Here is a 14,052-nt window from a genome sequence, read left to right as displayed (position 1 = left end):
GGACTAATGCCCTTAAGATCATCAAGAGTATATCTTATAGCAGAATGGTGCTTCTTTAGAGTTTTCAATAATTTCTCTTCTTCCTGATCTGAAAGGTTAGCAGTAATAATAACAGGATATATCTTATTTTCACCAAGATAAGCATATTTAAGAGTATCAGGTAATGGTTTAAGCTCAAATACGGGATCACCCTTGGGTGGAGGAGGATCCCCTAGAATTTCAATAGGCAAGTGGTGTTTCAAAATAGGTCCCTGTTTAAAGAATACTTCATCTATTTCCCTTCTTTCATTCATAAACATATCATTTTCATGGTCTAGCAAATATTGTTCTAAAGGATCATTAGGAGGCACGACAATAGAAGCAAGACTAATAATTTAATCTTTAGTAGGCAATTCTTTATCATGGGGTTGTCTACAAAATTTAGCAAAATTAAAATCATGAGACATATCCCCTAAACCAACAGTAACAATATCCTTTTTGCAGTCTATCTTAGCATTAGCAGTATTCAAGAAGGGTCTACCAAATATAATGGGACAAAAGTCATCTTGTGGGGAACCAAGAACAAGAAAATCAGTAGGATATTTAACTTTCCCACACAAGACTTCAACATCTCTAACAATCCCAATTGGTGAAATAGTATCTCTATTGGCAAGCTTAATTGTAACATCAATACCTAATATCTCACCTGGTGCAATATCATGCATAATTTCTTCGTATAAGGAATGAGGTATTGCACTCACACTAGCACCCATGTCACATAAGCCATGATAGCTACAATCTCCTATTTTAATAGAAACAACAGGCATGCCTACAACAGGTCTATGTTTATTTTTAGTATCGAGTCTAGCAATTCTAGCAGCTTCATCACAGAAGTAAATAACATGCCCATCAATATTATCGACCAAGAGATCTTTAACCATAGCAATAATAGGTTCAACATTAATTTTCTCAGGGGGTGTAGGTATTCTAGCATTACTCTTACGAACCACAATTGAAGCTTTAGCATGATTCTTTATTCTAACAGGGAAAGGTGGTTTCTCAATATAAGCGGTAGGAACAATAGGATCAACATTATAAGTGATAGTCTTTTCTTCAACTTTAATAGGTTCAACTACTTTTACTTCAATGGGAGGATGACATTTAAACCACTTCTCCTTAGGGAGATCAACATTAGTAGCAAATGATTCATAGAAAGAAGCTACTATCTCAGAGTCAAGTTCATATTTAGTGCTAAATTCACGAAAAGCATCGGTATCCATAAAAGATTTAACACAATCAAACTTAGGTGTTATACCTGACTCCTTACCTTCGTCGAGTTCCCAATCTTCAAAGTTGTGTTTAATTCTTTCCAATAAATCCCATCTGAATTCAATAGTCTTCATCATAAAAGAACCAGTACAAGAAGTATCGAGCATGGAGCGATTATTGAGAGAAAGCCGAGCATAAATTTTTTGAATAATAATTTCTCTTGAGAGCTCATGATTGGGGCATGAATATAACATTGACTTAAGTCTCCCCCAAGCTTGAGCAATACTTTCTCCTTCACGAGGCCAAAAATTATATATATAATTACGATCACGATGAACCAGATGCATAGGATAAAACTTCTGATGAAATTCCAATTTCAATCAGTTGTAGTTCCATGATCCAATATCATCACATAGCCTAAACCATGTCAATGCCTTTCCCTTCAAAGATAAAGGGAAGACCTTCTTATTGATAACATCCTCAGGCATACCTGCAAGCTTAAATAATCCACAAACTTCATCCACATAGATTAGGTGCATATCGGGATGTAATGTTCCATCTCCTGTAAAAGGATTGGGTAGCAGTTTCTCTATCATACCCGAGGGAATTTCAAAGCAAACACTTTCAGTAGGTTCAGTAGGTTGAGGGGAAACTCTTTGCTCTACTGGTCAGGGTGAAGATACCCCGAACAAGCCCCTCAAAGGATTATTTTCCATAGTAACAAGTGACAGTAAATTTCAGCACACTATATAAATTTTTCCTTACCAAATTCCACCTACCAAAGGTGCTTCACTCCCCGGCAACGTCGCCAGAAAAGAGTCTTGATGACCCACAAGTATAGGGGATCTATCGTAGTCCTTTCGATAAGTAAGAGTGTCGAACCCAATAAGGAGCAGAAGGAAATGACAAGAAGTTTTCAGTAAGGTATTCTTTGCAAGCACTGAAATTATCGGTAACAAATAGTTTTGTGATTAGGTAATTCATAACAGGTAAGAAGTAATAAAAGTAAACAAGGTGCAGCAAGGTGGCCCAATCCTTTTTGTAGAAAAGGACAAGCCTGGACAAACTCTTATATAAAGGAAAGTGCTCCCGAGGTCACATGGGAATTATCGTCAAGCTAGTTTTTATCATGCTCATATGATTCACGTTCGTTACTTTGATAATTTGATATGTGGATGGACCGGTGCTTGGGTACTGCCCTTCCTTGGACAAGCATCCCACTTATGATTAACCCCCCTCGCAAGCATCCGCAACTACGAAAGAAGAATTAAGGTAAACCTTGTTGGGGAACGCATTAATTTCAAAAAAATCCCTACGCATACGCACGATCTATCTAGGTGATGCATAGCAACGAGAGGTGAGAGTTGTTGGGGAACGCAGTAATTTCAAAAAAATTCCTACACACACAAGATCTATCATGGTGGTGCATAGCAACGAGAGGGGAAGAGTGTTGTCCACATACCGTCGTAGACCGTAGGCGGAAGCGTTATGATAACGCGGTTGATGTAGTCGTACGTCTTCACACTACAAAAAAATACACTTCCGTGATGATACGTGTTTATCACAGTAGGTCACGTTTTCTGTCATGCATGTAAATCCATGACAAATTTATGACAGAATCAAGATAGTCATACCTGTGCTGTCGTAGAAGTGTTCCATGACATTACCATAATTATCATCACGGAAGTGTCCACTTCCATGATAATAAATCACGCGTCACAGAAGTGCTTTCGTCAAGGGTGACCGACACGTGGCATCCATCATAACAGAACACCGTTAAGCTATCAGGTCCGGTTTTGGACCCGATAACCCGTTAACAGCCTCGACCAATGGGGATTTTCCACGTGTAAAATCATCATTGGCTGGAGGAAACATGTGTCGGCTCACCATTGGGACATATGTCATCCACTCATTGGACCCAAAGCGCCTATGATATGTCGACACATGGCACGGCCCAACAGAGGCCCATTCCTGTGAAAAGGCCGGCCCGTTTGACTTGGTCAAAAGGTGGCGGGCTGACCCACGGCAAGCCTGTTAACGGTCTGTTCGCATATAGCCCATTTACAGCCCGCTAACCCAGGGCCCGTTTACGGCCTATCCGAATTAGGCCCAGTAGCGTCATCTAGGCCGTCCAATATAATTCCAGCCCGTTTTAACTTCCGGCCCATGTATGGCCCATGACGTCTTTCGGCCCATATGAGGCCCTTAGTAACCCTCGGCCCATTAACGACCCGTGGTAAAACTGACCCGTAATGAACAGTGTATCACTTTATGCCCATTAACGACCCATTATTCCGTTGGGCCGTTTCCAGCCCATGTTATCTTTCGGCCTTCTCAGGGCCCATTTATTCTTGGGCTCATTTCCAACATTCGTTTATGTTCGGCCCGTTACTGTCATTTTTTGCTTGTGGGCCAAATTCAGCCCGTGGTTACAGTCGGCTCGTTTGTGGCCCGTTAATACGTTGGGCCGTTTTCATAGTGTCATCAAATACGGTCGAGTAATGATGGCCGTTATGGTCGGTCCATGAATGGATAATTTCAACTTGTACATAAATATGCTTAAATGCTCTAGCTCACGTTCAATTGTTGTTGTACTATTTGTCCATACTATAATTAGATAGAAGAAACGGTCTACCATGGTTCCATTTGATTCTTGTGTGCAAGCCCATATTATGAAATGACATAAGCATGTTAGATTCAAGGAAGTTGCTGGTACGTTATACTATTTGTCCTCCCCGAAGTACTAAAAAATAGAAAATAACACATTTTCCTCTATCATCATTCTATCTAACAAATCATTTTTATTTTTATTGTACTGTGATTATTTAGGAGGTTATCATATATTTCATCAAATGACCACCGTGGTAGGCATTTTTTATCTTTGTTTAGTATCGGATCATCATTGCTTGATTAACTGCAGACAATCATGAAATTTACCTATCATTTTTGTAACCACAGATCACCTTACTTTGATCCGGCAATAGAGGAAGGAAGTTGCAAAGAAGCATGGAGAGAATAAAGATATCTGCATTTTTCCTGACTGAGGTAATCTCATGATCTTATCATATTTGCTTTTCTTATGTGATGCTAGCCCCTTGTGTTGATAAGTATTTTGCTGCAGGTATGAAGGAAATTTATTTTTTTGTGGAAAAAGCTTTCTTCGATATCAGATCACTATAAAAGATGAGTTGCTCCAGTGTCATCAACGAGTACAACCACCCCGTGCTCACTATGATGCGCAATACAAGCTCTTGCCCTGTAAGTATCCTGGAGAAAGATCTGCATTCAGTTCTTCGGTTCAACTTCAAGCTCTTGCCCTGCAAGTATTTTGGAGAAGATCTGCTACAGTTCTCCGATCCGGTGCCACTACGTTGTCAATGGCGCTTCTCCAGCAATAACACACATATCATCTACACCAGCAACAAACCACCTGGGACGTGCAAAGGAAAACTAGCTTCTGTCTTTTCCACTTCATCACCAACCAAGCAGAAAGTAAATCTATCTACTGACCAGTGTAGTTGTAGTACCGAGGTCTTAAGTTATGTAAGACAATCATCCTAAATAAAACAATACTCCATAGTTAGTAAGTCTCTCTTTCTCTTCCCTTATGTGCTATAAAAAATTGAAAAGACAAAACACATAATTTTTTGCACAAATTCTTGAAAGGCAACTCACAAATATATCAGCAGAGCGCGGCGCGGCGCGCCGCGGTGCACTATGTATGTTGTGATGTGGTACTAGACTTGTGAACCTACAAATGTATACCTATGTATGTATGAAGACATGATGTATTGTTGAGTTATATTATGATGCAACTTTAGCTCTACATGTGTGATGTTCCATGTATACACACTTGAATGGGATTTTTTTGTGTGTTGGCGGTGTACTTAATTATAAGGGCACATCAACTGCTGGGAATACTTCTATCTGCTCTGTAATGTCCGTTTGCCGGCCAAAATCTATGTGCCGGGAATAGTACTAACTGCCGGCAAAGCTTCAAGCATGTAGGTCAGAGGAACTGCCGGCGTTTCTTGTAACTGCCGGGAATGGTCTTTCCCGTCAGGACTTTCAAGGGCAGTTTGTAAATGCCGGCAAAATGCATTCTCGACAGTTTATTTGCCTCCATTGGCTAGTTTTCCCGGCAGATAAAGTGACCCATAAGTTTTGTCATGGTGTAGTGACTCTAGCCCATTTACGGCCATAATGTGGTCTGTTATTGGCCCATGTTTGGCACACCGATCATATGGCCCGTAGAAGGCCCATTGATGATACGGACCGTAGAAGGCCCATTGTGTCTACGGCCCGTATAAGGCCCATTGTTTCTACACCCCATAGAAGGCACATTGTTTCTACGACCCTTAGAAGGCCCATTGTTTCTACGGCCCGTAGGAGGCCTATGTTAACTACAGTAAAAATGTAGCCCATGGTTAATGTGGCCTAGTTTTAAAAAATAGTTTATTGCGGCCACTAGCAAATCGCGGAAAAAGAACTGCACTGACTATAAGAAAACAAATAAACAAGACAATAAGGAAATAAATAGGCAAGCAACTTACGCTAGGCTATCACGACTATTACACATATTACATCCATTGGGCATCAATGTTCGCCACCAGTGCAAATATACGGAACACCCTACACTATACAAAAATGGCTTGCTGTTTTCTTCAGCCAGTGGCTGCACATTAAGAACAAATTTTGTATCGCACCAAAAAAACTACAACTATAAAACGAAAGGAAGGTTGGCATAAAAGTTAACAGTCTAGCAGATAAATGCACCACCAGAAGTTCAGAAGCTCAGTTCATTTGACCCGACTGTTACGTTTTCATGTTGTATTGTCCGATAGAGCACAATAACCTTCGCCTTCAGTTCTCCTAGGCTCCTGAACAACATAGCAGATGTCTGATAGTCTGGTTTCAAAACCATGCATATCTTGACAACATCGAACAATGTCTCTACTTGTTTCACAAAGGGTCTCTGTTAGGGAATGGACATGTGTCTGGAGCGCATATACAACATTGTTTTGAGCTTGCATATCTTGATCATGACGCAGTTTGGACGAGATTGCCTTAACAACCAACCCAGTATTATGCAGGAACATGCTTTTGGCACTGTTAGTCGGACATGTACTGACCCACTGCAGCAAGAGCTGACATTGCGGTTATAGTTGCCTCGCCACCTTCAGAAGGTGGCGGTTCCACCATTTTTTCCATAGTTTGCTGAAAAGTTGAGGTTTTACATTAGTAGTACCAGAACAGAATATATTAAGGAGGCAGCAAAACCAAACAAAATAGCTTTGGTCTATATACAGAACTTATTCTGGTGAACCCACGTAAAATATTAGTTGTATTTTATTGCAAAGTACATAATAAAACCAGGTTCCAAACATATGACCATGTACCATCGCTAATGTATTGTCTATTTCTTCACATTTTATTGAGGGCTAAGGATAAAGAGACGAAGTTTATAATACGGTAAGCATAGTATGACATCATTCATATAACAAAACAACTAAGAACAGACAAACATTGTCGGAGTAATGGGCCACGGGTAGGCCAACCTGAGGCCCACGACCTTTCAAGACATCGGGGCAGGCTGCGCCCCTCAAGACCACAGGGCGAAGAGCCGCCTCCTGGGGAGTCTACGGCAAGGCGGCCGACTGCCCGCTCACGGCCGAGTCCCAGGGACGACTTCCAGAGAAGCCGGCTTTGGGGAGTCGGCTAGCGACTCCAACAAACCGTGACCTCATCGAGGGGGATGGGGCAGGGGCGTGGCTACAATGAATCCCACTCCCTGCCCCTTACGAAGGGCAGGCATGGCTACAGCGCGCCGTACTTGGGAAGATCTCCCTGCGGTGTGGCACTGTTGCCCAGCCGGCCCTGACATCAGCACCACTGTACCTGGTCCTGCGCCCACGACGGCTTGTCTGTACGGCCTGGAGGCAGCAGGGCCCACCAGCCAGCGAGACCTCGGGAGACGGCGGGAGCACCGCCAGTCGGACCCAACAGGAGTTGGCCCGGGGGAGTCGGCCGAGCCCTCCCCCGGGCCCACGCGCCATTAATCAAGAAGAGATGGGGAGTGGCCACAGTGATCGCCCGCCAGGCGGCGGGGCTGTTGCCACGACCCCATGACCAAGATTGCATCATCAGGAGCACGGCTACAGTAATCAGCAGCCGGCAAAACCCGCCCACGGTGGACGCGGCCTGTCGGCTCCGTACCAGACCAGTCGGTGGGGCCCACCAGCCGGCGGGCCCCAGCAGTCGGCGGAGAAGTCGGAGGTCGGAGACACTGACGGCTGGGCCCGCGCCCAGTCACATTACCATTGTACCCCTGGGGGGTAGGCCTATATAAATCCCCCAGGGCACCCATGCAAAGGGTTGGACCCAGTAGTTCTATACCTCACCAGATAGAGGGAGAGAGCTAGCCTTGCCCTCTCCTACCACCATACACAGCTCAAGGAGCAACCGTGTAAACACTTGACCATAGTGATCATGCGGAGACCCCACAGAGCAGCAGTAGGGGTATTATCTCCCCGGAGAGCCCCGAAGCTGGGTAAGATTCGCCGGCGTGCATGTATTCGCCTCATCCCGTTTCCAGGCACCGACGACGTTCTACTCACCCCCACCATGATAAGCCATCCGTTGGCATATGTCGCACCAAACCCCCGACATTTGGCGCCCACCGTGGGGCATGGTGCACCGCCGTCCAGAGATCTGTTCTGGACGGGAACCCTTTTCCTCCCTGGCGAGCGCAGCCAGCCAGGCACGCCAGACGAAGTTTGCGTCGACGCGCTGCGCGGCGTGGAGATCGCCTGCGCAACCAGCTCCTTGGCCGAACTTGTCGGCGAGGTCCGCCTCTCCGACGAACCTACGTCCGACGCAGGCATAGGCGGCCCCGAAAACCTCCTCGTGGGCCTCCTCGATCAACTCCACGTTTCCGGCGAGCCTACTGTAGACTTGGAGTCCGTAGGCTCCACCGACCCGGTGCTGGTCGACTCTGACACCGCGTCAGTCGACGCTTTCCCCTCCAACGTGGTGGTCTACGACGAACCTCTCCCCCACACGGAGAGCGATGGGAGCACCGTCACTGAGGTGCTGGTCATCAGTCATGACGAGTTCCCTGGTGGAAGGGCGCCCGACTCACTCGGCGCGGTGCTGCAAGACCTAGCTGCGCCCATTCCAGAAGATGCTGACGCAGAGACGTTAGAAGCACGCCGCCTTCATCTTGTTGAAGGCGCGAAGAAGCTAGCCAGCATGAGACGCTTGTCAGAAGCTTACCAGCGGGAGATGGATCGCGCTGTTGGCGGCTCGCCGGCTCCGGCAGGGCCCAGCCGCCTTGGCGCGGTTCAGCAGCGCGGCTTAGCCATCGCCAGCCTATTTGGGGCTAGCCGCCTCGTGTATTCCACGCCAGCGGAGAACATCTGAGCCGCCCAGGCAGCGGCGGATGAGCTGGAAAATTTCGAGGGCGAAGAGCGCCACCTCATGATGGAGTGAGTCCAGCGGCTCCTCGACGCGGACGCCGCACAGAACGAGGCCGGTTGCCGCACGGAGGCACCACAGCGGCCAAACGACGACCCGCACCGAGATCAAGGCGCGATGTCTCAGACGCTGACTGGCGGTACCCGAGGAAGGAAGGACAAGGAGCCGGCTGTCAGCCACAGTCGGACTCAGATTACCATAGAGCACGACCGAGACGGCCGCCCGAGAGCAGTGGAACGACGGGACGACTGTCCGCCTCCCCCTCCCTGCAAGGAGAGGCGAGTCTCCCCGCCGCCTGTTGACCATCCGACTCTCGGTGACCGCCTTGGACGCCGAGAGGGAGTTGGGGAGAATGACACCCGCCACCGGATCGACCGACTTCACCGGTCCCTCGCGCTGGAAGAAGAAGACGAGCTGGGTCCGCCTTGTTTCGGGCCCCGCATTCGGGACGAGCCCTTTCCTAGAGGGTTCACACTCCCAAGAGACACGCCCAAGTATACCGGCTCCGTGAAGCCGGAAGACTGGCTAGTCGACTACTCCACGGCTGTCAGCATAGCAAACGGCAACAAGCGTGTCGCCGTAAAGTACATTCCGCTCATGCTCCAGGGCACGGCCCGGACATGGCTGAACAGCCTAAAGCCCCGCAGCATCAACAGCTGGGTCGACTTCACCGAAGCATTCGTTCACAACTTCACCAGCACGTACAAGCGTCCTCCCAAGCCTCGCCAGCTCTCCCTATGCATGCAAGGTCCTAATGAGTCGACTCGCGACTACCTCACGCATTGGGCTGAGCTCCGGAACTCCTGCGAGGGCGTGCACGAGGTGCAGGCCATCGAGTACTTCACAGCCGGGTGCCGAGAAGGCACCCTCCTCAAGCACAAGCTCCTCTGCGACAAGCCAGAAACCCTCGACGAGCTGCTGATCATAGCGGACAAGTATGCTACGGCCGACTCCTCCATGAAGACAGAAATTCAAATCAGCACGACTGGCAAAGTAGCTCCTCAGGCTCCAAGAACTCCGGCAGCAGACGCCGGCCGGTGACAACAGCAGGGCGACCACAAGCGCAAGGCCCCGCAGCCGGCTTCCAGCAGCCGGCAGGTCGTGGCCGTCGAAGCCCAGCAGCCAGAAGAGCAGCCTCCGCCCAAGCGACAGAAAGGCGGCAAACCGAACTGGTTGCCGGCCTTCTCCTACGAGCAGACCTTGGATGGACCTTGCAAGTTCCACAGCGGCGCGAAGCCATCGAATCACACCACCCGGAAGTGCCACTGGCTCACTAGGATCGCCAAGGAAGACGGCCTCCTGCCACCCCCGCCTGCTGGGTAGCCGCCTCCGCCTCCGCCCCAGCAGCCGATAGTCAGGCCAGTCGGCGTAGTACAAGACGAGTACCCTGAAGAGCACGGAGCCTACGTGGTGTTCACCAGTGTGGCTGATGATCGACGCAGCAGGCGACTGCAGCGACAAGAGGTGAACGCGGTAGCCTCAGAGACGCCAGAGTTCATGCACTGGTCAAAGAGGCCAATCAGCTGGAGCAGGGCTGACCACCCAGAAGTGATGCCGAGTCCGGGCTCCTACGCCTTGGTCCTGGACGCCACCTTTGCCACGGATAAATGGGCCGCGTGTTTCTCGCGAGTTCTGATAGATGGGGGCAGCAACATCAACATCCTGTACAAGGACACCATGGAGAAGTTAGGAATCAAGTAGAGACAGCTTCAGAACAGCCGGACTGTGTTCCACGGCATTGTTCCTGGGCTTTCCTGTTCACCAATCGGCAAGATCCTGATTGACGTCCTCTTTGGGGACAAAGATCACTTCCGAAGAGAGTCTATTTGGTTTGAGGTGGTGGACCTTGAGAGCCCATACCATGCGCTACTTGGCCGGACCGCCTTGGCCAAGTTCATGGCGGCCCCCCACTACGCCTACCTCAAGATGAAGATGCCCAGTTCCAGGGGAATTCTGACTGTGGCCGGCGACTACCGGAAGTCGTCCGCTTGCGTGGTCGAGAGCAGTCGGCTGGCCGAGTCCCTGGTGATTGCGGCCGAGAAGCGACTCCTTGAGCGAGCTGTGGCGATGGCCGGCAAGCAGCCGGAGATATCGCCCGACCCGAAGGAGTCGGAAGCCGAAGGTTCATTCAAGCCGGCCAAAGAGACAAAGAAGATACCCTTGGATCCGGAACACCCAAAGAGGTACGTCGTCGTAGGTGCAAACCTCGACAGCAAATAGGAAGGCGAGCTCGTCGATTTCCTCCGTGAGAATCGGGACATCTTCGCATGGTCTCCCAAAGACATGCCAGGTGTGCCGACGGAATTCGCCGAGCACAAGTTACACGTCCGATCTGATGCAAAGCTGGTCAGGCAGCCCCTGCGCCGCTTATTAGAAGAGAAGAGAAGAGTTGTCAGAGAAGAGATAGCCCGACTCCTAGCAGCCGGCTTCATTATGGAAGTTTTCTTCCCGGAGTGGCTGGCAAATCCGGTCCTGGTGCTAAAGAAGAACAAGCAATGGCGAATGTGTATTGACTACACGAGCCTCAACAAGGCCTGCCCCAAGGACCCGTTTGCTCTGCCGAGAATTGATCAGGTGATAGACTCCACAGCCGGATGCGAGCTGTTGAGTTTCTTGGATGCGTACTCAGGATATCACCAGATCAAGCTGAACCCGGCTGATAGATTAAAGACCTCCTTCATCATGCCGTTTGGAGCATTCTGCTACCTCACCATGACGTTCGGCTTGAGGAATGTCGGCGCCACCTTTCAGCGTTGCATGCAGAAGTGCCTCCTCAAGCAGCTCGGTAGGAACGCCCACGTTTACGTGGACGACGTGGTGAAGACGGAAAAGCGAGGAACATTGCTGGAAGACCTCAAGGAGACCTTTGAGAACCTGCGCCGGTTCCAGATCAAGCTCAACCCCGAGAAGTGTCTCTTCGGAGTACCAGCCAGCCAGCTGCTAGGTTTCCTGGTCTCTGAACGCGGCATAGAATGCAACCCAGTAAAAATCAAGGCCATTGAGAGTATGGAGGTACCTAGCCGACTGCTGGATGTGCAGAAGTTCATTGGCTGCTTGGCGTCCATCAGCCGATTCATCAGTCGGCTGGGTGAGAAAGCTCTCCCCTTATACCAACTCATGAAGAAGACCACTTTTTCGAGTGGAACCATAAGGCGGACGAAGATTTCCACCAGTTGAAGAAGATGCTGACTACTCCACACATCCTGGCGGCTCCGACTCCCAAGGAACCTATGCTCCTGTACATCGCTGCCACCAGCCGAGTAGTCAGCATAGTCATTGTAGTAGAGCGCAAGGAGGAAGGCAAGGCGCTACCTGTCCAGAGACCAGTATATTACCTGAGCGAGGTACTATCGACCTTCAAGCAGAACTACCCCCACTACCAGAAGATGTGCTATGGCATCCACTTTGCTGCCAAGAAATTGAAGCCTTACTTTCAAGAACATCCAATCACGGTGGTCTGCATGGCTCCACTTGCCGAGACCATCGGCAACCGTGATGCCTCTGGTCGAGTGGCCAAGTGAGCCATAGAGCTGGCTCCTTACACCATCTACTACCAGCCCCGCACCGCTATCAAATCACAAGCACTGGCCGACTTCCTCGTCGACTGGGCCGAGACCCAGTACCTGCCTCCAGCACCTGACTCCACCCATTGGCGGATGCACTTCGATGGCTCCAAGATGCGCACCGGCTTGGGAGCCGGCGTCGTCCTCACCTCTCCCAAAGGCGACAAGCTCAAATATGCACTGAAAATCCATTTTGCCGCCTCCAACAACGTGGCCGAGTATGAGGCGCTCATTTACGGGCTCCGGCTTGCCAAAGAACTTGGCACCCACCGGATCTTGTGTTATGGCGACTCGGACTTAGTGGTCCAGCAGTCGTCTGGCGACTGGGACGCCAAAGACGCAAACATGGCGAGCTACCATTTCCTCGTGCAGCAACTCAGCGGGTATTTCGAAGGGTGCGAGTTCCTCCATGTGCCAAGAAACGACAACGACCAAGCAGACGCCTTGGCACGAATTGGCTCTACCCGCCAAGCAATACCATCTGGCGTCGCCCTTCAACGCCTCCTCAAGCCATCTGTCAAGCCTTCACCAGAATCAAACTCCATCTTTGTGCCGGCTCCTCCCGAAGACGGCGGACCCGACTCTAGAGTTCCGGCAGTCGGAACAAGGACTTTGGCGGGCGACTCCAAAGCTGCCATAGTCGAGCCTGGCCCGGGGACTGCGGTGACGGACTTGAAGATTCCAGAACTCGGCCCAAGGACCGAGCCAGTCGGCCTGGGGACTTCATCAACCCAACAAGCGGTTGTTGACTCCAGCCCGCCGCCTCCCAGCCCAGCCGCCCTCGTCCAAGTCGCAGTTCTGATAGTCGACGAAATAGCAGCACCCTCATGGGCCCAGCCCATCCTCAAATTTCTGGTGAACAAAGAGCTACCAACTGATGAGACCTCAGCTCGGCAAGTACAACGCCGGGCAATAGCCTATACCATAATCAACAGAGAGCTGGTCAGGCGCAGCGTCACTGGTGTCTACCAGCGCCGCGTAGAGCCAGAGCAAGGCCAGGCGATCCTCAAAGACATCCATCAAGGCGAATGTGGCCACCATGCGGCTTCAAGAGCACTCGTCACCAAAGCTTTTCGGCACGGTTTCTTTTGGCCGACTGCCTTGGAAGAGGCCAAGGAGTTGGTCCAAAAATGCAAAGGGTGCCAGAAGTTCAGCTCCAAGCCGCACCAGCCGGCTTCCGCGCTCAAGACCATCCCCATTGCTTGGCCTTTCGCTGTTTGGGGCCTAGACATGGTGGGACCATTCAAAACAGCACGAGGTGGTCTGAGTCACCTACTTGTCGCAGTGGACAAGTTCACCAAGTGGGTGGAAGTAAAGCCAATTAAGAAACTGAACGGTCCGACTGCCGTGACCTTCGTCACCGATATCACAATTCGGTACGGCATACCACACAACATCATCATCGACAATGGCACAAATTTTGCCAAAGGTGCCTTGGCACATTTCTACGCAACACAGGGCATCTGACTGGACCTAGCGTCCGTCGCCCACCCGCAGTCAAACGGCCAAGTGGAGCGAGCAAACGGCCTCATCCTGTCCGGCATCAAGCCTCGGTTGATCGAGCCTCTGGAGCGCTCGGCTGGCTGCTGGCTCGACGAGCTGCCAGCCGTCCTCTGGAGTCTGCGCACGACTTCAAACAAGTCAACCGGCTTCACGCCCTTCTTCCTCCTCTACGGTGCCGAAGCCGTCATCCCAACGGACATAGAGTTCGACTCCCCACGGGTCGCCATGTACACCAAGGAGGAAGCAGAAGAAGCACGACAAG

This window comes from Triticum urartu, chromosome 4A (genome assembly GCF_056163025.1).
Source record: "Triticum urartu cultivar PI428250 chromosome 4A, HENAU_Tu73, whole genome shotgun sequence".
Lineage (NCBI taxonomy): Eukaryota > Viridiplantae > Streptophyta > Magnoliopsida > Poales > Poaceae > Triticum > Triticum urartu.
Note: the sequence above shows the minus strand (reverse complement) of the source record.